Source organism: Nelusetta ayraudi, unplaced genomic scaffold (assembly GCF_046127955.1).
Source record: "Nelusetta ayraudi isolate G7.1 ecotype Tasmania unplaced genomic scaffold, CSIRO-AGI_Nayr_v1 ptg000070l, whole genome shotgun sequence".
Lineage (NCBI taxonomy): Eukaryota > Metazoa > Chordata > Actinopteri > Tetraodontiformes > Monacanthidae > Nelusetta > Nelusetta ayraudi.
The window spans coordinates 6,837,313-6,860,392 of NW_027466120.1; positions in this window are offsets into that span (position 1 = coordinate 6,837,313).

Here is a 23,080-nt window from a genome sequence, read left to right on the forward strand (position 1 = left end):
ATCAACCACTTTACACACAAAAAGAGCTCTGCTATAACCGCAGAAGATAAACGAGAAGCCTAAAATGCTAAATAATTGAAAAAGGTCCATCATGCTGTGGCCTTTACGGAAATAAATGCATGCATGTATGCAGTATTGACTTATCTGCCGCCAGAGTTAACATCCTGCATAAAAGGGTTGTTCAGTGAAATTAGTCGCGTCCCTTTATCTCTCCTGGCTGACGGTGCAGCGGTGTTCTGTTAAACTGTGGGACTGTGTTGCCGCAGCAGAGAGCCGGCGCTGAAAACAACATGATGCGATGATTTATGCATGATCCGAGAACAGCGAGGACTGAGCAAAATTAATTTGTTTAAACGTGTTCTCTTGTGCTGCATCGGAATAACACAAAATTATCTCTAATGCACGCAATTATTATCATCAGCATAGAATCTATTTTATTTCGCTGCCTTCCCCTCGAGCGGTACAATTCGGGATTTAGAACTATTTCTGGCTCGTCCTCATTAGCTCCCAGCACTGGAACGAATGCCCACTTAAAACACTTTGTATCAGTGCTTCACTGCAAACTCATCTATGAATGTTTAAAATGATCTGCGGCATCTGCGCTATACGCATGGTGCCAGTCACTGTGCTGATTAATGCACACGTAATCTGCAGGAATGGCAAAAATCATTGCAATGAGTCATGGTGATTATAGTGATTATAATAATCCATTATTATCATTATTATTATTATTATTATTATTATTATTATTATTATTATTATTATTATTTGGTTAGGAATAAATATAGTAAAACAGCATGATCAAAAGACGATGGCTGAATTGCAAGTTTAATTCAACCCTCCAATTTTCACAATTAGACAAAAATTACAAACATTATGAAAATCCATCCAAAAAAGTCTGTATTCGTGCATCTTTTTAAAATCCATACCTCTACTCCTCATCAACTGCAGTGCTTAAATTCTCCCAAAACAATGGTTCAGCAGCAGCAGCAGCAGCAGCAGCTGTGAGTTGGGGAAGACCTGATTTTCATTTGCAACACCATTATTTTGGCTAAAAATGATTCATTTCAAAACACATTTCCTTGAAACGTGTTGTCATTTTCCTTTTCTCTGGGTTCAAATCCCAGTCCTTTGCTTCCCTGCCTCCCCTCCCTTGTACCATAGCTCTCCTTTGGCTGCTTTAGAAATTGAGATACATGCATATTTTTCGACTCGCTAGCCTGCATGGCGCATATTTCCGTCCGGCAAATCTCTCTTCATCAAGCAGCATTGACCAAGCGCGGTGCAATCAGTGAGAGGAACCTTGCAGAGAAGGTCTTAGCTCTTAGATTGTTGATTTATGGCTGTGTGTGACGAAAGCGGCAGCAGTAGTCGAGCCGAATGTTAAAAGCAGAAGCCTCCACTCAAAAAGACACAAGTATGAAATGATAACGCGGGCGGGCCGGGAATATTGGAGCTGAAGTAATTTCTATGTTTACAAAACAGGATGTATCAGCCTCAAGGGAGGGAAATCAATATCATTTCATTCTCACGCTATGGATTCCCATGGGCTTGGCTGAATGCTCAGTGCAATTCAAGTGAATCATAGTATAATGAATACAGAGAGTGCGGGGCATTCGACACAGGCAGGGCTCTCTCTGTCCTCTAATCAGTTGAACGATAGAGTTTCAGCAGAGCTGGAGGTCAAATCCCCCCTCATTTACTCCCGGCCTCCACCACAGGGAGAGCTGTGCAGTGATTTGTTAGTTTGCATGTAAGGTCGAAGAAGGAGTTGTTGCCAATTAGCCCAAAGAAATTAGAAAAGATAAGAGCCAATTAGTCTGTGTTAGGTTCAATAATATGTTGTGTAACAGTTGGATTTATGAATTTAAGGGCTTATTCCGAGGGGAGCAGTGAATTAGCAACACAAAATGAGCATCTCCTAAACTCACTAATTAATGCTGTAAGTCTTGTTTATGTACAACAGCAGGGTTTCAGAAAACAACAAGACTCAAACTGACTGAAAACAAACTGTTGTGGTTTCACAGGCAGAAGCGCAAAAATAAATTCACACACACTACCAGTCAAAAGTTAGGACACACACTTCTGATTTCATGGTTTTTCTTTCATTTGCATGACTGTTTACATTGTAGATTGTCACTCAACGCATCAAAGCTATGAATGAACACATATTACATACAAGTTTTATACTTTTGACTGGTCGTGTAATTGCACAATACAAACACACCTCCTACCTGGGCACATGCTTGTGAAAATCTCCATGTACAGAAGAAACTGTAGCTCGCTGCTGCAGACGCGTAGTAAACATGTTTTTAAGGGGATGTGACGTCGCCGGTTGTTCAATCTAAACCTTGAAAGGTTTCATTGAATGATGATGTTTAATGATCATTCTATTAAGAGGTGGGGATGATATATCACTCAAGAATGTGACTTACCGTAATGAACATTGAGCTCATGGAGTCCATGGAGACCTTCCTCTTGGCCGGTGCTGGTCAACTAGCCAGCGTTTCCAGGGTTCAGTCTCTCCAATTTTTTTGCTAGTGTTGTTTACCTCATCGTGCCATCCTAGGACGCAGACATCTTTTACCGAGTACCTACTTCATGGTACTGCAGCACTGGCTTTTTTTTAAAATCATATATAAAGTTTTCAGAAGATCCCTAAATTGCGCTTGGCATTTGATGGAAACGCATGTCTTTCAAGTAAACACATTTTTAACGTTTTATCTCGTTTGCGCCAAGTGAATATTCCAGCTGATTTCAGCATCATGAGGGACTGACGTTTTCCAAGTCTGCTCTTTTGGAGCAGCAAAGCAGATTGTTGGCAGTCTTACAGCTAAAATGTGTGATGGCGAGAAAAATAGTGGAAAAGATTCCGTCAATGCCAAATGGATTTTTAGTTTCGATCCCCTGCTTTTGAAGTTGTTATCACAGATGCACAAATACAGGTTTTTCTCATCATCAGTTTTTCAATTTTCATTCACTTGACTTTGTGAAAAATGCATGTGCTTGCCTTCATTTGTCAAAAAGTTGGCAAAACTTACTAATAAACTTCCAGTCTATTGGAAATGTGACATTTATGGGAGTTGAAAAGGCAGCTTGTTTGTTTTATACTCTTTGGTTTGGCATTTTAGAAATGATCTCATGTTTCACCTTTCAGCTGTATTCTAGTGTTACTGTTGTGTTTTTAGGTTGTCAGCTTGGACAAAATGTTGCATGAGCTGAATTCATCACAATAAATTGGAACTGTTATCTTTTGAACACTGGAACATGAAGACAGCACAACTTCTTAACGTGTCTTATTTTCCACCAATTTCTCTTGTGCAAACTGAAATCTCTACGTCGATGAGAATACAAAGATTGTGCTCGTCAGGCTACGTTAGAACTTTTTTGATTGATATCTTTTTAGTAGAAAAAAAGTCTTGTTGCTGAAATTGGTCAGAGAATCCAGCCAGTTATTGCAATGCAGCAGCTCCCTTTTCCTAGTAATCTTTTGCAGACCAATTCTGCAAAGTGAAACCTTTGTTGTTTTTTGTATTTTTATTTTCCTTTTGGTGTGGTGGCTCATCCTCACCGATCTGACTAACGCTGACTAATGTCTGAAGGCCCTAAGGACTTTTGTGTTCCTTTGCCGGGCTGCACCTTGTCCCGCCTGGAGCAAACCCGGCTTCACGAGGACCAATCACTCACTAGTTGACTCAGTGGAGCCGCTCCTGTGGTTGGTCTGCTAATTAGACGACTGAACCCTTGCAGGACGATTTGAGCAACAAAGCCACTGATGTAAAAGGGGGTCATACGCTGTCCATATGGTACGCATTTTATTAGAAATATTCATTTTTTTCATAATTTCTATCATCTTCCAAAATAAAAGTCAGAATATTGCGACCATCGTCTCCACTGGATGTTAATAACTGCACTACTACTACTAACTGCTTCTGGCATCTTCTCCCACTGACTAAATAAAAAACCACAATGAAGGTTTTATTCCTTCATGTTCAATATATGACACAACTTGAGGCGATCATTAGTCATTAATTATTTAGTAAAGTGAGTTTTTTAATTCGTTTTTTTCACTTCACTCTTTTTATCCATCTTCCATCTAATTTTGTAACTCTACAAAAAACAATCCGTGACAAAAATAAAGTCAATTATCTTATTTCTGCCCCTGAAGGACGCCCATTCAGCGCTGAGCATTTCTGTATTGGTCTGTTTCATCACTGTAATGTGTCCATGACCTGAGGTACTGCGCTCCACTTGGATGATCCTATTTAAGGATTTAACTTGCATGACAAATCCTGCTTGCCCTCTCCGAGGGTCCTCGCATTCGGGGAGTTATTATCATTCCCGTTCGTCTCCGTGAGGTACGACCTTGGCGTTGAGGTTGATGGGAGGGATGAATTGGCTGAGACGGCATAAAGATACGCCGTGTTGATTAGCGTGAAGAAATTAACTTCGGGATGATAGGACACGAGCGTGTCTCTATTTTTAATTTGCAGCAAGACAAACAGCTGAAACACGGAGGAACCGACTGAGTCCTCCTGCCAGCATTTCGCCGGTATGTCGTCCAGCTCACGAACAGGAATTCAGACGGTCTTCATCCTCTCAGAGGAGGCTACCGTCCTTGTTCCGAGACGCTAACTTTGAAAATGTTAACCAGGGCTGGAGGCAAATTCTCATCTGGTACCTACATGCAACACACAAGCACACACACTCATACACACACGCACGCACGCACGATGATGCAAATTAATTCCAGAGCTCATCATCTCCTGTCTGTGTGTTATAAAAAAGAGACAGCCATCACCTCGGATCAATCAGCACATATTCCCTGAATGTCCTTCTGTCTGCTTCACACGCTGTGCATGATTTCTTTCATTAGGAGTCTTCATTACCACCCACCAGTTGAGGCTTAAAGGCTGAAAGCGTGTCGCTGGCTCCAGCTGTTACCTCAGGGATGAACTGATTTTAAAATAGGCCTCAGTCTTCTCTCTCTCTCTCTCTCTCTTTTCTCTGAAGCGCCGCCATAAACACCTATAGCACAGAAATGATCCAGACAGCAACAATCTATTTATCCGGAGACATCATGGCCCCGTGTTTGTATGCTGACATGATGCTATGACACTTTGCCACCCACCACTTTGCCGCCCTCTCATATTATTTTCAAGCCAGAGTCCAGTGGATGAGGACTTTGATTGACAACAACAAAAAAAAACACAACCCCTCATTAGATCTCCAGGAAACCACACATTTTATTCCTCTGTTGACACACGTTTGAAAGAGGACAGAAACAAGGCAACACTGCAACAGAGTCTTTTTTCAGTGACAACTTTGACTTCTAATGAGGTCCCGTCATTTATATTTCAGCTCCACATATCAAAGTTTAACCAATAAATTAGATTTGGAAGTGGGTATTTGTGTTTGTGCTCAATAGACCCCTTAGTAGCATCCCTGGCTGACTGTCTAATCATGATTGCACACCTTTCCTCTCTTGGACCTGACTTGACTCATTCATCACCATTTGTGTCAAAAAACAAAACAAAAAAACAAAAAAAGACAAAGGCCCGTGTAATATTCCTGCCGGGTTCAAGTTTCTGATGCCTTTATCCAGCTGGCTTTTTGTCATAAGGCTCCCTAGCAGAGCCTCTCAACCTAAGGAATTTTTTTTTATTTATGAAATTACAGCTTGCTCACCAGCAGAGTCGTCATAATAACACATCAGCACACAGACTCCCGGTGGAGTGGGAAATAATCACGGCAGAATGAAAAATGTCTGCCTGAGAACTTATTCTCACATTACAAACACAGCCGAGGGTGATGTATGTATCTTGTTATGGCAGGTCAAAAAAAATAGCTCTTTTCGGGGAAAGTAAAGAGGGTGTGTGTGTGTGTGTGTGTGGTTGTGTGTGTTATATAAGATTAATGTAGTAAACAAAAAAGACCAGCGCAGTGTTGTGTGCTTAGTGGTGGTGGCACAGTGGAGAAGACGGGAGGCAGAGCTGGCTGGAGGTTGCACAGATTAAAATGTTGAGCGACAGTGAATATATGAGTCGAAGGATGCTGAGGTTGGAACTGGCAGGCTGGAGGAAGATCAAAGAGGAGATTGATTGATGCATAGTAAAAGAGCACAGGAAGTTCATGAGTGCGAAGAGAAGAGGATGCAAAGGACATGGTTAGACGGAGGCAGATAATTGGCTGTGGCAAAACCTTGAGGGGAACAAGGATATACTTGAAAAAAGTCTGCAAATTGACCTCAGTCATGTTTAAATGAAATTTATACTCTAAAATCTATCTTGTAACATTGTAAGATCTTTTTCCCTCCTCGGATTCCTATCAGGATTAATTTTCCCTAAAAACTCCAAGTCCAAAACCAGCATATTCGTTCTGTTTTCATCTGAAAGGCCGAAACATTTTTAAAAGTGAAAGAAAATGGTGGAATGACCCTCTGCCAGCTGCTGTTGTCGCCAACCTGGGAAAGACATCGGCAAAGGATTAGAGCTTTTTGTGACATCACAAAGAGCTGAACAGGAATTTTCTGAAAAGTGGAAACAGTAAAAGTAGTTTTCTCATTCCAGCGGAGTTGACTGACAGGCTGGGCGACATTTATTACTGTGAGAAAATGCTGGCAAAGGGAAATGTGCATGATATAGAAAGTAGATGGATGCAATATTATATTTCAGTTATACGCTCAATTGTTCAGCAGTGGAGCTGCTGGGGAGGGTGGAGGGTGGAGGGCTGTCTTTGTTGGACAACTATATGAATCCTAAATATTACATGTCGCGAGCCGTGGAGCAGATGGTGTAAAATATGTGTTTACTCGCTAGAGAGAGAGAGGAGGCGAAGAAGATTAAGAAGGCAGTGAGCACTCCTCTTTTTTTCTTGCATTTGAATCCCGTCCTCGTTGGAAGAGAAAGCCCACACAGCGCCTCTCTTCCGGCGACGCTCCTCTCTGGCAGACGTCCGCCGGCCTTTCGTCTGTCGGTTTGGAACCGTGCTGCATCGCCGGAGCGGCGGCGTCACCAGCCTCCTCCGTAACGCCGGCCGTATCGGCAACAGATTGAGGAGGGGATTTGATGCTGATTTATCACGGCTAATCAAATCAGCAGAAGCTGACGGGGCGGTTGCATAACGCGCGTCGATGTGTGGCTTTGCTCGCCATCGGTGTGTGTGTGTGTGTGTGCTGCTGCTGCTTGTAACTCAGACAATAATTAAATTCCAGATGGGAGATCAATCTGTTCCACCCTCATTAGGTTTCAGTGTCTCTTTTCATCCAAAGTGCACGTTCAATAATAACCTCTTCTCTCTCAGTTGTTGGGCTGACGTTGTGGGAACAACTGGACACCACAGCCCAATTTTTCACAGCCTGAAAAAGCAAAAAGCAAAAAAAAAAAAAAAAAGTTCTCTGTTCTGCTTCTTTTCGTGCAGTACTGGGGAGGCCAAGATAAGTCAACAGACTTGAAGGAGACTAAAGCAGCAAGCGCAGAAAGAATTCTCTGCATTATGTAATACAATGTTTTGGTCTTGAGGAACCCCAAATGAGAGTATGAGCTGCTTTTTTTGTTGTTGTGTTTTTATTTAGAAAGATGCACCAGTGGTTTCATCAGCTAATCACACAGTTGCTCAGTGCTAAGAAGAGCTGTTTCGAAAGAAAGGAAAAAACAGATGAAATAAATCTGCCTGCTATGCTGAAAGTTTTCGAGGAAAGAGCCCTAATTCAGGGAGCTTCAAAGATTTGTGCAGTTCCATCTCCTCCGGATTGCCAAGCAAAAAAAAAGTCACATACAAAACCAGAAGTAACAGCCACGTTAGCTGTTGTATTGTGAGTTTATACGTAGTAACCTGATGAACACAGGAATTTCATCCAAAAGCTCAATATTCCTAACTTTTAGTGAGCTGTGTATATGTACGCACTCATAAGCCTCTTTCTTAGGTACATCTTGGTACTACTGGGTAGGAATAGTGTAGTCAGTCACTGTTTATAGGCTTCAAAGTTGGATATCGCACCCCTGACCAAAACAAGTCATTTTCCACCAAAGAGCTGCTGCCCACTGGGTATTTTCACTTGTTGGGCCCATTCTCTCTGAATCCTAGACATGGCCGTGTCAGAGTGAAAATACAAGATTGGCACTTTGTGAGACAATCACACCAAAAACCACATCAAAGTTCTTCCCCATCATGACGCGTGTTTTCGACTTTAGCAAATCGACATTGCCGCCACTCCTTGTCCAAACGCATTGAGCTGCTGCTGTGTGATTGCCATGTGATTGCAATGTGATTTGTGTTGACTTGTTTACCTGCCTTTTGTACGAAATTTCCAAGGATACACAGCGCATTGAAATGGAGCTTCGATATTTTTGTGCCTCTATCACAACCTCATCTCGGTTCCGCCGTATCTGGCAGAGTCCTTTTGCACAGTATCCTGGTGGACACTGATGAGATACCATCTGTCTGCATGAGAAGGCAGGAAAACCTGTTGGCCAGGAGAAGATCAGCACAGCCGTGGATGGTGTCCACTTAGTCATGCACCAGGCTTTGCTCTGTGGGATAATGGTACAGGTCCACTAAGCAGCCACAGAACAAGGAGCAATTGGGGAGGCGTTGTGTCTGTGACAACCATATATGTATATATATATATATATATATATATATATATATATATTTCTACTTTAGTACACCACAACAGCTGTGCCAGTCGATATAAGAAGATCAAGGGAAGCTCTTCACTGACTTCACGGTCTGAGGAGTTAAAATAGTGCAAAGAAATATGGGCAATCGCCTCATGTTGAAAGTGGAGTAGGTAGGGTTTCCCTGGAGACGGTGATTATCTACACAACATGCCATTGACATGAGAAAGGGTTTGGATCAAAGTGGTGCAACAACTAACCCATGAAAAGTGCAATGTTGAGCTCTACTATGGCAGGAAACGGCCTAAATCTCACCACGTCTTCCATCCGCACATGGCAATGACAGAAGTGACTCTGACCTCGAAAAGCCAAAAAGCCAGTGAACACCATCTCATTAAAACAGCATAAATCACAAAAGAACAATGTGGGAAACGACGAATAACAACCCCGCTAATTGTCAGCAACATCAAACCTTACAGACACAGACAGGCTGAGCAGCTGCCGCTCGCTTTTTCTCCTACTTCATTGTTTTGTGGGAGTTTTCAGCGAGGCATCGCGAAAACAATTATCCCCCTTAACCACCCCCAGTCAAGCTTGGCGGAGAGGAAGTAGAACGATGTGCCTCTCACAACTTAAGAATGTAAAATGAATGCTGCGGTGAGCAGACCATGTTTCCTTATGTCTTTATTAGCTATCCACAAGCTTTGTCAAAAGAATTGAGAAAGTAGAACAGCGTGGCTCTGTCTTTACCCCGGCCTGAGAGACAGAACTCATCTGGTGGCAGGTGGCTCAGTTTGAACTGTTGAAAGTGAAAGAATTAGCATTTATACACGATGCCCACGGTGCTCAACGCAGACACAATATTTCTTGTTAATTTTGTTTGAAGCCAAAAAGTGCTGGAAACCAAAAAGAGCCAACGCCGCCTCCCTCTGTGAAATCATCAGGGGACCAAACTTGGAGCATCTCCACTAATAATTAGTGTTTTTGGGCGATACGGTCTCTTGCAGCCGGCCATTATTTTATTCTTTACCGTCACGCAAGAGGCTTTGAATGCAACACGCACACACACACATGCACGCACGCACACACGTGCAAATCTCAGCTGGAGGCTCGTTTATTTTGTCAGCAGCCGCTAGAGTGGAAATGCCTCTTTTGCTTGGAAGCATATAGCTGAACTCCAAATTCTGCAACAGTTCCAGTAGTTCCCATAAGCAATTTGTTGGTTGAGTTGTATTCAATTACAAAGGGGCCACGTGCAGCAACTGCAAGTGTCCTTGTTGTATTAAGTTAGTGAGCTGTTATACTGAATATCTGCACAACACAAAGTTCTCGGACAAGTTTGTGAACAGCCGGGCTGAGGTCATCTTGATTGGGCACTGGAGTCTATTCTGCGGTTGCTGTGTATTTTTTTTTTCTATGCTTATCCTATAAACAGTTGATTCAAAGCCCATAAAAAAAAAAAAATCCTGAAAAATATTGGAAATGCCTAAATAAACGTGGCATAAAACATAAACACAACTACAAAATTGATTATTTAAAACTAACAACTGGAATAATAATCCAACATTGGTGCTGTAATAAACTGATATGCAAAACCTTGCTTTTGAAACTTTGTTGTGCTTCTTGCCGATGAAATTATAACTGTCGAGGTGACGGATGTGTCACCCACTTAAGGCTTTTTGATTTGATTAGGACTGCCATTAGCTATTGTCAGCTGGCGTAATCAGTGGATTAGCCCAGTGTGGGAGCCTGGAGTGGGAGGTTGTGGGGAGCTGTTGATCTGGTGGGGAAGGCGCTGCGTCAGCCCACTCCGGGAAAAATTGGATGCGAAAGATTGGCGGTGCACCTGATAATGGCAATGAGAACCTTTTAGAATGAGATTGCCTGTGGTGGAGGCCGTCGCCGGAGGGGCCTCACCTCTGCCCACATGTCGCAGCATGCTGCTCAGCAGCCACAACGGCCTGCGTGCACCCACCGCTCTCGGCTGAAAAAAATGGAAACGCACCTGCCAGTTGCGTCCCCGCGGAGCGCCGGGCGCAGCCTCCGCTCAGCGGGCTCGCTGTAAACTCGGCAGCATGCGGTATCAGCTGCCGGCAGCGACTGTGGCTCAGCTAATCTCCCGAAGCTAAACAATGTGATTGTCAGAAGAGTCCCCCTGCCAGGCCCCTCAGCTAAGCCGGGTGTCACAGTGGCAAATGATCCCCAGCAGCACTCATCTGCACCCGCATGTGGAGAGCGGGGATGTGCGAAAAACACGCGTCTGAGTGCCTGGAGCGAGTCAGCCGCTACAAAGAAGCAAATTATGTCGGGGGGGGACGCCAGGCTGAGTCAGTGCACCACTCGGTCCCAGAGACTGGGTCTTGTTGACTTTGATGGTTTCCCTCGGTGCTACCATGACGATGGCATGCGTATTTTGAATGCCTCGATCAGGTTTCAGGTGCTTACGCTGCACTTTGCACAGCTGCTCAGGCTCTTCGGTGGACGACTACAAATCTCATAGATGCACAGTTTTGAAAGTTTGAAAGGAACGTATTACAACAAGAAAGCGGCTTGGTGTGTGAATGGTATCGTCAATGTGAAACAGCAAACTAATGTGTACCACAAGTCATGGCCAATGTAGCTCCATTGCATAATCCAAAGCAGTACATTCCAAATAAAGGCTTACCAAAGTTTTCTAACGGTGTGTGCACGTTACGAGCAGTGTGCGACATCACAAAGGGCGCTACTGCACCTGCCAGGTGTTCATGTCACGCTCGCTCGGGGACCACTCTGTTTGTGTCTCCTTTGTCAAGGTCCCACAGTGCAACTCTGGGTTGAGGAATTTAAGGATGTGTGGGAAGCAGGTGTAGGACGAGAATTCGCAACTACATGCAACAGCATTATATCATGATTGATTGAATAGGATAAAAAATATATCTGTCTGTCTGACAATGGCCCAAACAAGCCTCCATGTATGACAAGGCCACGAGTTTGACATAAGTGAGATGTAGAAGAGATGAGTTGATTTTTAATGTCACGTTACAGTACAAAGCCATGGAAGCCCAAGGAAACGTCGACTGGGTGTCTTGTTACACGGAACATGCAGACATCCTAGCAGAGTTTCACGAACAGGATCCTGACAGAGAAGAGCCTAATTAAGTTGGGAACGTGTTTAGCCATCCAAAGAGGAGGAAAACAAGTCAATACTATCGACCTGCTCAAAAGCGAGTCTGGGACTTGTCCACCATTGTTGTTGTTGTTGTTGTTGTGGTGGCGGCGGTGGCGGTGGTGGTGTCGATTCACATGGACAAACTGCGCAGTGGCGTCATTGTATCTTCACTCCATTTGATACTCAATCAAATATGATTTCAAATTCAGTTTGAAAAAATGACACATTTTTTGCTATATCTGTATGGTTGAGAGACCCAATTGCATGAACAAAAAAATAATTTAAAAAAGTATCCATATAAGTGTAGTCGGGTTCAAAGAATCTAAAAAAAGTCCTCCTTGTTAACTATTTATACCATTTATTATAAACCAAATAAAACACTGCTGACAGTCATCACGCTGAAGAATGGTCCTGCACCCCGAACTGGAGTTGGCTACTGCTCACTAACAATACAGAATCTTTAATAAAAATGCAAGAACACTCCAGCCATCACACTCCCTCTGCTTTGTATCCAGGGGACTGCTGGGAATGCGCTTTGAGCTGAGGGGGCCGGCCAGTGATTTGCATAATACGCGTACAAGTAAACAGAATCAGTAAGCAGCAGCATATTTGGAGCTAACGGGCAACGGTAATATCCATCAAGAGGCGGTCACGCAATCATTTTGTCTGCAAATGTTGGCGGAGTAAATACACATTTGTCCTCATGCGGCTCAGCACATCGTTACGCAATACGAAAACGATTGGGATTGAAGAGGAAGACGGCAAAGTACGTTTAATGACATCAAATGTTTAATGAACAGTATTTTTTGCGTCTCACGGCACGGAATCCAATCGACCACGGCGCCGCGTGAAGCAGAGGCCCAAGGCGACGCTGCCTGACATGTGGCACCTCTTGCAGAGCGACAGGCGGCATCTTGGCCGTGCCCCCTGCCCCAGCCCACCGCTCCCCCCCAACACCCCCGGGCTGCATTTGGGCAGAACAGTCGTCGGTTCGGTGAGAGAGGTGTTGGCAGTCCTGCGTGAGATTCCAAGGGTCCGCAGGGCGAGAGAGAGAGAGGAAGAGAGAGTGAGAGAGAGAGAGAGAGAGTGAGAGAGAGAGAGAGAGAGAGATGCAGGAGGTGGGCGCAGCCTCTGTTCATCTGTTTGGCCATGGGGCATTCTGCTGTGCAGCTGGTGCAAAAGGCTGCGTGATGCGTCAGAATGCTCCGACTCCACAGAAACACTTCTGCATCTGAGCAGACAACGTGTGCTCTGGTAAACAGACACCCTAAAATATTTATGTTAGCAGCAAAATCTAAGCGGTTGGCCATCTGGCAGGAATTAAAGAGGCCACTTTGCAAAAAAGAAAAGCTGATATTTTACAAGCGCGTGAGACTTTTGTCAAAACCTGCGTTTCCATTACCCAGAGAATTGAGCAAAACCCCAATTATCCCAATGAAAATCTGGTCATGCAAACAGCTAAACTTGGAAAAACCTCTCAAATATGGCTAAAAGGTTTTGACGCTCTCATGAGGTGCTTTTTCAGACCAATCGATAAAGAGATATATTGCAAAAGTGTCATGGAAACACTTTTTTTCGCATTTACACGTCACTGGACGTGACGTACGGTCACGTGACCAATTCACTTCAAGTGAAAATGGTGTGTTATGTTTGGACAGAGGAGATGGAATATTTTTCACAAGTAGTCAAAGAGAAAAATATAGCACCCATCCTTGACAGCAATCAACATCGAATTGCAGATTTATCGCAAAATGTTTTGTACCTCCATCCTCCTCAAAAATATTAGAAAAATCGCTTTTACTTTGCAAAAAAACTATAATGGAATATGCAGCTACAGATGCAAATAGGTGGCATTTTTAATGAAAGAGAATACCTGGACATTTTTTGGGGCTTTTCGCTTTTCAGATTTTCTCTCATGTGAAAATGCTGAATGGAAATTTGCCAAAATTTGAGAAATGTTCCTGGTCGTCGTTCTGCTCTACAGAAATGAACCCAAGTGAAACCAATGCATTCCAGTTAATTTGCCAACTATAGGAGAAATTGAGAAATTTCCCCCCCCAAAAAATGTAGGTGGCAATTTTAGGCATTGTATTGAATAACAGGACTTCAGTAACGGTGATCAAAAGAGATCAGGTTTGTCAGCCGGTTCACCAGGTTGTCTATTTCCATTCTCAAAGGCTCATGGCTTGTAATCCATCTTGGCCCAGAGACCCCGCCTCCTTATTACGGAGCGTATGTTTTTCCCTCCATCCACATATATTACATGAACACGGTGAAGGACACCGAGGGGGCATTGGATAAATCAAATGGGCCAGATCAGTGGAGAGGAAGGCGATGGTGTAAATTTGACAAAAGCGCAGCCTCCTACACTTGACACAGTTCATCATGCGGCTCTTGCTGACGTCCATAAATAGTCTGGCATTAGTCAGTTCACACTGCCTCGGAGTTCGGCAGGAGACTGGTGGATGACACCGCGGTTACTGCACGATAACAAGTCAGGGTCATTATGTCCACACTCTGACGCCACACTCTGGCAACGGCAAGGCAGCCGCACTCCTGCCCTCAGACCTGCGGAAAAGGACGAGAGCGTCGCCGTGCCCAACCTCTTGATAAACTGATCAAAAGCGGCTGAGGGGATGAATCGTCTGCGGCTGAACATTCTTCAGAGAGACCAGGCAGGGGGAAAAAATCTTCAGAGCTCGTTTAGATGATGGCGGCATTAAAGCAATTTGAGTCAACAGTGTCTTACTGCGATAACGAGCTTCCAGCAAGGTGAAAAAGACGAGCTTTAAAACTACCCACCCATTCTCCTCCATTTCAATTTTGTGATTATTTTTTTTTGAATGAACTCCGAAAGCTCCTGCTGAGACATGAAAGAGAGAATGTCGGCTAAAAATTTAACAACCTTGGAAAGCAATAATCGATTGCTTGATGAGTTCCTAAATAGAAACAGCTTCATCTTAAGTTTTTGACATTATTATTATTATTATTATTAGTAGTAGTAGTAGTAGTAGTAGTAGTAGTAGTATTGTTATTATTATTGCTATTATTATTATAATTATTATTATTATTATTATTATTATTATTATTATTATTATTATTATTGTTATTATTATTATTGACTTAATACCATTACTTAAAAAAAATAAATTGATAGAAAATGAAGTGAAACAAAACCACCCTCAAGTGCAGAACTCCTTACTGACAAATATCTGTTTACAGGTCGTGCCGAGTGTGTTAAGAGTTATCTAAAGCTCTTTGGGGCCTCTGTGGGAGTTCAGTGGAATCTGATAAATCGCTCCAAGTGATGTTTTTGTATTCAGTGTTGACTGCTGCAAAGGATTGTAAGTTTGAAAACCAAAATAAAACTCTGGAAGTTTTTGAGATATAGGAGAGAGAGCTTAGCTAGTTTAGTTAGCAGTTAGGAGTTGAATTCGTAGCACTGCCAGCTCTCTGGACAACCAGGGGTCCGAGTTGATTGAGGGTACATATAAACAGTATTTTTTTGTTCCGTATTTTTCTTCATTGTTAACATTTGAAGTGAGCAAGAAAAATAATCTAACGTCACGCTAATTTAGTGAGGCGTCGTCCAACCAAGTCAACCAACCAGTTTTGTTAGACTTGTAATTTCAATTTGAGGCTTCCAATTTGAACAAAGTGTGACTGCAACTGCCCATCACTGCTAGCCAAGCTGCTACGTGGCATGAAATTCAACATTCAACATCGCCAGGTTGGAGTAAAAACCAGATCCTGTTTTCCACCTTTGTTCTTCGCCAAATGACAAAATGCCATCCAATCTGGACAAAGGTGCAGCTGCCTCAGCCGATCACTACAGAAGCTGCTGGGCTTCAAATTTATTATTTTCTTTCATCCTGTTCTCTTTTCAGGACAGCCTGCAGCAGACCATCTCTGGTTCTGTGATGGGCTGATTGGTTGGGGAGTGTTCTGAGTTTATAAAACTGATTAAAATTATTTTTTCTACCAGTGGTTGACACGATGGACAAACAAGATTTCAGTTTAAGTATGAACTTTCCAGGGAAATAAAGCAGACTGCCACTGAGTGTTTCCATAAAATGTTGAATGTCATATTAACCAAAGAAAACAATGCTTTCCATTGACTGACCTCGATGCAACTTAACAAAGCCAAGTAAAGAGTAGTTACATCTTACGACAACACTGTATCACAAGAATCTGTGGCTGAATGGACCAGACAGCTGCAGACTGACTGACAAGACCTCCACTGCATGAGGAAGAGATTTACCCTCAATGCAATTTCAACAGGTTCTTTGAATGCATATTCATTTCCTCCATCTGAGACAGACTTCTCCATCTGTTAGTGTCCATCGACTCCAGCATGAACTTGACATTAACTAATAATAGGATGGCAGTCCTCCGCTGGACATTGTGTAATTGACAGGTTCTAAGTGCTGCCGTCTCCAGTGGGAGGATGGAGGAGAGTGGCTGTGGAAATGTCAGAGCCGAGAGTGAAAATGACTGAGACGCACAGCTTTAATTCTGCCATGCTGAGGTTTTATAAACCCTCCCTCCTCCAGCACCGGAGCCACAAGGACTGCGCTTCATTATGAAGCCGCCTCGACAAAATGCACCCTAAACCTCCCTCTGAGTCCAGATGAGACGCGTCGTCAGTCTGAGCACGCCTTGTCTGCTTCTCATTCACTGAGGACACCGCGGCGGCGATGAATAATATATGGTGGAACCTTCCTCGGCTTCGTAGATTATAATAAAGATCTGTACACTTCCCCGGTATGATGCTCTAAGTTGCACACTGGTTTTGTGCAAAGCCAATTACCACAGGCAGTTTGTTGGTATAAAGCACACATTAGAACGTTTACATTTTAATGACATGAAGTGTTGGCCTTTGTGAGGCAGCTGGATGGCAAAGAGTTCCGTCTCTGAGCTTCATCAAAAACCAGGGAGAAACCGCAGCAAGCACGTTTCCAATTAAAAGAACTAAAAAACGAGGAGGGGGAGGAGGAGGACATTCATGTTAATGTTGTATCAATACCTCGATCTGTCGCTGCCTGCAGTTCAAATTGCTGTTTTTGTTTTCCTTTAGAAATTATATCTGCTTCTTCAATAAACAAAAAAATAAAGCCAGGATATCAACCATGGTTATCAGTGTTCAAAGGGAATTTATGATTATCTACATTTCTCTGTTGATGTCCACAGAATTAATTGTTAAAGATTAAAACTCAGTAATGTTTAACAAGGCTTGCTGTTTGTCCTGTTGTCTTGCGTTGTAATACAACACATCCATTCAATATTAAGGGGCATTTAGCTATTCATGTTTACAGAGACTCACAGACGAGATTTAGTGAGTCACATGAGCTCATATGTAAGCTGAAGTGTTTGCCACAGGGGCCACTTTGGCCTTTGAGCAAAGCAATGGAAGAAAAACAATAAACTAACAGGATATGATTGTTTTAATTTCCTTAATCGACCAGAATTTATTTTTTTACTATTCTATTGTACTATATTACATATGGTAATAACTACTTTTATTTTAATATAACACGAGGACAGTTTATAAGGAAAGGGGAAGCTAGAGCCACCAATGGGATGAAAAAAATGGCCATTTTATAGTTTTTGTGCGACCCCTTGAGGGACACAGTGTGATTAAAGTGTGAACCACCGCAAATACTAATACAACAGGATGCAGGAATCAGACTCGTCTGCAGAACAGCTCACCTGCGGTAGAAACACAAATAATACATTTGGGGATAATTCTTCTACCGTCTCCAAGATTTCGACAGAATGAGGCCCCAAATCTCAGTGATGGGATGAGAGAAACAACGATATCATGAAAAACAAAGGCAATAATGTCAAAGATGACGGGAAGAAACCAACGAAACAACAGCAGCTTCGACAGCGAGGGCTTACACAGTCTACGCATTCCATTAAAAGGAAATAGGTCGGGGGGAAATGGAGTCAGTAGTGCGAATGTGTCCTCAGAGCATAAAGAAGGAAATATCAAAAAGAAGATTCCCGCAGCAGAATAATGAATGTATGAACCTCGTGGTTGTTTAGATGAAGCAGCATGTGAAAATGACGGACGCTACTGCTAATGATGTGACCCAACCCTAAGAAAAATGCAACACAAAAAAAATTCTGCATCACACCCCATTTTTCAAAACCTGAAACTTGACATTGTCTCGCACTTGCAATGCACACTGTGGAAGCACCCTATTACAAAAAAATTATCATTTCAATTAAACGGCTGGTAATTAAGCAACACAGCAGAACCGCTCTGTAAAATCGGACTCGAGTTAATTGCAGAAGAAACATAAAAGTGCTCAAGTTGATTTGCTGCGCTTATGTCCTCCCCTCCCAAAAAAAGGAAAAGTTTGAAGACAGTGATGTCAGCAGTGATTTACTGTTCAGACGTGGTTGTTCACTGGGCTGCATCCCTGGGGGACGAGCAGCTCGGCTCGCTAATGAATCCCGCGCAGCCAATCATTTCTCTTGATGAACACTGCCTCACGCTGGGTGATGATACTTTATTTATTTATTTATCTACTTCGAGGGCTTGGGGAGCCATTTCCATAATCATTGAGCTCCACAAACCCCAGTGTGACACCAAACATAACCTCGTCTAGACGACTTCCTAATGGAACGCCGGCGCTCAAGTATCATTAAAGGGCTAAATGGATAACTCAATATATTCTTTGTCTGCAAGCTCTTGGGGTGGAACTTTGATGAAGCTGTAAAGACATATTTTCGACACAAGATATCTTGTGAGGCGAAAATGGAACAGTGGGCAGAAAGGCTTCGGCCAGACACGCACACATACTCACACAGGCGAGCCGACTTTAAAGGCAGGCTATTGATGTTTGTCACGCTCTTTCAATTTCATGATGTGGAACTCTAAATGGAGCGCCGCGGCGTTGTTCAGTGGCCCTCTATGGCTTTCGAACAATTGTCCACTTTCACAGGCTTCCCATTAAAAAGCACCCGCTGGAAAATGAGCAATCAGATCGAGGCGGCCCGAGTGAGACATTATCGTGAGAGGTGAGGAAGAGAAATGGTTTGCAATTTTCTTAGCCCGCCTGGAAGACACGCCCTCACACCAGCCAACAAACAAACAAAGAGTGGCCTGGCTTACGAGCTCCAAGCAGGACGAGGAAAAACTTTTTCATTCCTCCATGTCTGTTTTCCTGACCTTTGTTCACCTCTATAAAGTTGGACACGCGTTTATGGTTGTGGAAAAGAAGTCGCGGCGCTCAACTTTAAGGAATCCGCCCGGTACAATTTATGTGTTTGCTGATGATGACTTCTGCCAAATTGTTTGTCTCAGTTCACCAGCGGGAAGCGGGTCTTTCTCACTCCCAAATGGCTTCAGGTCTACTCATTGTAAGTGAGCCAACTTTAGTGCGGTTCGACTGGCGACTTGCATGTCACATAAATAGTATATTGGACTTATTCATGCACCGGCAAAGTAAAATTCCATTCTCCAATATCATTAAATTGCATTGCATTTAGAGTCTTGTTGGTCTCTAAAACCACCCAATGAATGCAGTTGTTGAACCACTCTGCTACACTAAGCACATATAAATACAGACAAAGCATGAATAGAAATGAAAAAACACAACTATTGATTTGTGCCACATCACTTCTTGAGGAATTTCATTCATCCATTCATTTTGTGCTGAAGACATTGGATTCAGTGGGCTATACTTCTAGTATATTGTTTTATGCAGGTTAATTGTGATATTTTTTGATATTATTAATATGACTTCAATAAGCGGTCACCATGACAATTAAAAAAATGCACAAAAACAGAAACAACTCCTTACATTATTTTCACATTCACATTCGTTCAATATTAAGCTTTCAAAAACTCACAGAGAATGACATGTTTTTCAGAAGTGACAACCTCAGATCATGTGACTGTGTAATGGGCTTTAACCGGCAGTGATGATCTACAGTTTCTCTGCATTGGTGACAAAGGATGATTATAATGGAGAATGGGAACGTGGCCAAGGGACAAGCTCTGTCTTTCTGAGGGTAATGTTTCGTCGGATTGTCTGCGAAGGTCACTCAGACAAAAGTCGACTTGAAAAAAAAACCCAGAGCAGGCAGCGGATGAGTGAGGTCAGTGAGGAGGCTGGAGTGGGAAAATCCTGGAAAACTTTCCTCATTCTGTTTTGAGGACATGACCTGTTGTTACTGCCAGAAAACATCCACTTGATAAAATGAAACGCATCGATCTGGGAGCTTTTTGGACAAGCGGATTTTGAGGTTGTCCAAAAAACAACAAAAAACAAAAAACCTAAAGCCCTGTATCAAAAGGTTTTTGTGGGAGATCAGCTGCCAGTCGCTTCCTACCAAAATAATAAATAATGGGACATTTCATTTTCTCATGTCATATACAACCTAGCCATTCACTTTTTTTCTCTCCTGCAGCAGCAATAAGAATCGAGGTTTATCTAAAGGTGGAAGGAAAAGCAAGTCCCCTCTGCGACAGATCACACACATTCAAATGCTGTTTGGTCGCTGAAATGAAACGTCGACCAGCCAACAAAAGGTAACTTTAAGATTACTGGCCGTTTGTTTGGTATGAGCAGCAGATGTTGCGTCTCTCTCGCTCTCTTGAGAATTGTTAGGGGGAAAACATGTGGGGGAGAGCCTCGTAGTAAACACGGCATGTTTGCAGCCGCAGCAGAGTATGATGAAAGGATGCTCTGGATTCATACACGTCCCCCGAGGGGGGTCCGCAGTTTTCCCGCTTAATGATGTTTTTTTTTTTTATATAGGAGCTGCAGGTTAGGATAAGACCAAACCCATAAGATCTTTGGGAGCAGAGTAGGGCGATCTACACAGAGTACACTGAGGGGGAGTAGTGGTTGGAAGATAAAGTGTGAGAGGAGAGGTTAAGTGGGGGTAGTATCTAATAATGGAGCTTAGATGAACAGCGATTAGCCTCCTCCGTCTCCCAGATTGCAGTTTTTTTTCTTCATCCTATTTCTTTTCACTTTCATCTCCCATCTCGACTTGCAGTCGACGGCATCTCCTCTCTTGTTTGTTTTTCATGTCTGCTGTACCTTTGATGCAAATTGCGTTGTTGTGAACATTTCTCTCCTCGACTCAATGCATGAAGTCCCTTTGATTATTAACTTGTTTTCATTTTACACTGTGCAGAATTCTGCTCGTAAATGGACCTTACGTAAGACAGTGAAAAAAAAAGACAACTTACCTGAGTTTAACTCCTGGCAAAAATGGTTGCAAAAATACTAAAGATGACTGGCTGTCAGTACAGAGAGGAGACTGAATTTATACCCTTACAAGGTTTTTTGATGGTCTCATTAAAAAGGCCCTAATGTCCACTTTGTTCGATTTGGTCAAATTTTGAGTAAAAACAGCTACATCCCTCTAATTTGAAAGCAGGCATGTGTAGAAAAATGCTGATGGGAAAGCTAGTCCAATATTAAAATCATGTTTATTTTACAGTTTTTTTTTTAAATTTATTATTTAAACGTTTCCCATGAGCGCCTCGCTGCTTGTCCATCTGTCTCTCTCCCTCTGACCCCTGGGACCCGCTGCCCTCATGAAAAAGAAAAAAAAAAACCCAGTGATGTCAATAACAAAATTGTCAAAGTTGGAGTCCCCCAAAAAGGCCAAAAGTGGTTTCCCGTGAAATATGTTAACTGATTATAAAAGCAGAGCTCCCAGGCTTTACAATGATACCTCACATGTCCAATTCTACTGTATAGTTTTTGAAATAATCCACCTGAAAAACTGAAAAATATCATAATAAATATCATAAATATCACAATGCACATTTTCTATTTTGTGGTCGATTTGGATCATCTGTTGCTCACTGGAAATCATTAAGGGCATCATACGAGGACCATACTGACTTTTGACACTTCAGATGGACATTCAAGTGCACTAGTGCGAGCCGTGTTGTGGTGAAGGGCTTGTTAATCTTAATTAGTGCCCTTCACGAAGGAGGCAATTAGCTCTTGTTGGCCTGAGGGCACAGCTTGTTGGTCGCACTGGTGCAAACACACTTGTTTTCATCTCCTCTTGTTTGATCTTGACAGGTACTGTCTGGGTAATAACAACTCCCAATTCCCACGCACTTTATTATACAGTACACAAAGACGCACGCACATTTGTTTGATATATTACATATATTTCAGTGATGCAACTGCACCTTTGTTTGTTGGTGCCTTTCATCTCAGCTTCTCCTACGTGTACTGTGAAACTGACACGAATCCAACTCTATTACTTGATGAGAGCCTTAGCATGAGAAAACACCGCGACTTTTCCGACATGAGATGCTGTCTGAGCATCCTTGTAAAACTGCATCCCAGAAATTGATTCCTAAATTAGGCAATTTCTCCAAATGCCGCCATTTTAGCTGATGCAAGGATTGTTTGTTTGCAGGTGTGGGAAGTGTGAGACCTGGCGAGAGTGCTGAGTGCTTCATCCATCTGAAATTCCCAACATCCCTCAACATTAGAGAATAAAGAGAATTTGCCTGATGAATGAATTATTTCGTGATCAAGGGTCATCATGAAGTGGTGGACAATGTGGTGAAATCACATGCACTCACCTACTGTATAATTCATCCATGGTCATTAATAGAAATTTCATTACAACATTAAAAGCATCAGCTGTAACACAGTTGGTGGGTCACGGCGTCCATTCAGCTTGAATATGGTTTAGATGTTGGAACTTGTATCCATCAAGCGGAGAGCCTTCAGTTGATCATTAGGAAATGAAGCTGCCTCCACAGCGTTGTTGGTTTGGTTTTTGATTTCATTATTCAGTCAGTAGTTTGTGGATTTATTATTTATTTTTTAATTCATTACAATTCAAAACCCCTGTTAGTTGCAAGAACGCAATACTTTGAGCTCTTTGGCTAAAGCTAATTTATTTTTGTTAAATTAAGATCACAGCAACTTCTTTGTCTCTCTTGTTCACTTCACTGTGTTAGATGCTCAACATAAACTCCCTGCCTTCTGTCCCTGTGTTTTTGCACTTGCATTACTCCCTTCCTGACCTGCTGTTTTAAAGAAACCCATCAAATAAGAGTTAGTCCATCGGGCGCGACTTGGCAGCGACGGCCTCCACTGTTTGGAATTGGCCCAGGCAGCAACAGGGATCTCTTAAGATCAGGCCGCTGTACTCCAATATCCCATCAGCTTCCCTTTCCCCATATTGATTGCCATCCCTCCTTCTCTTCTGCGAGTAATCACTGGCTGCCAGTGAAGAGAGGATGACAGCGGTCCGTGCATTCTGCATACGGATGAGATGTAATCTGTCTGCTGTCTCCAGCTGTAAGAGC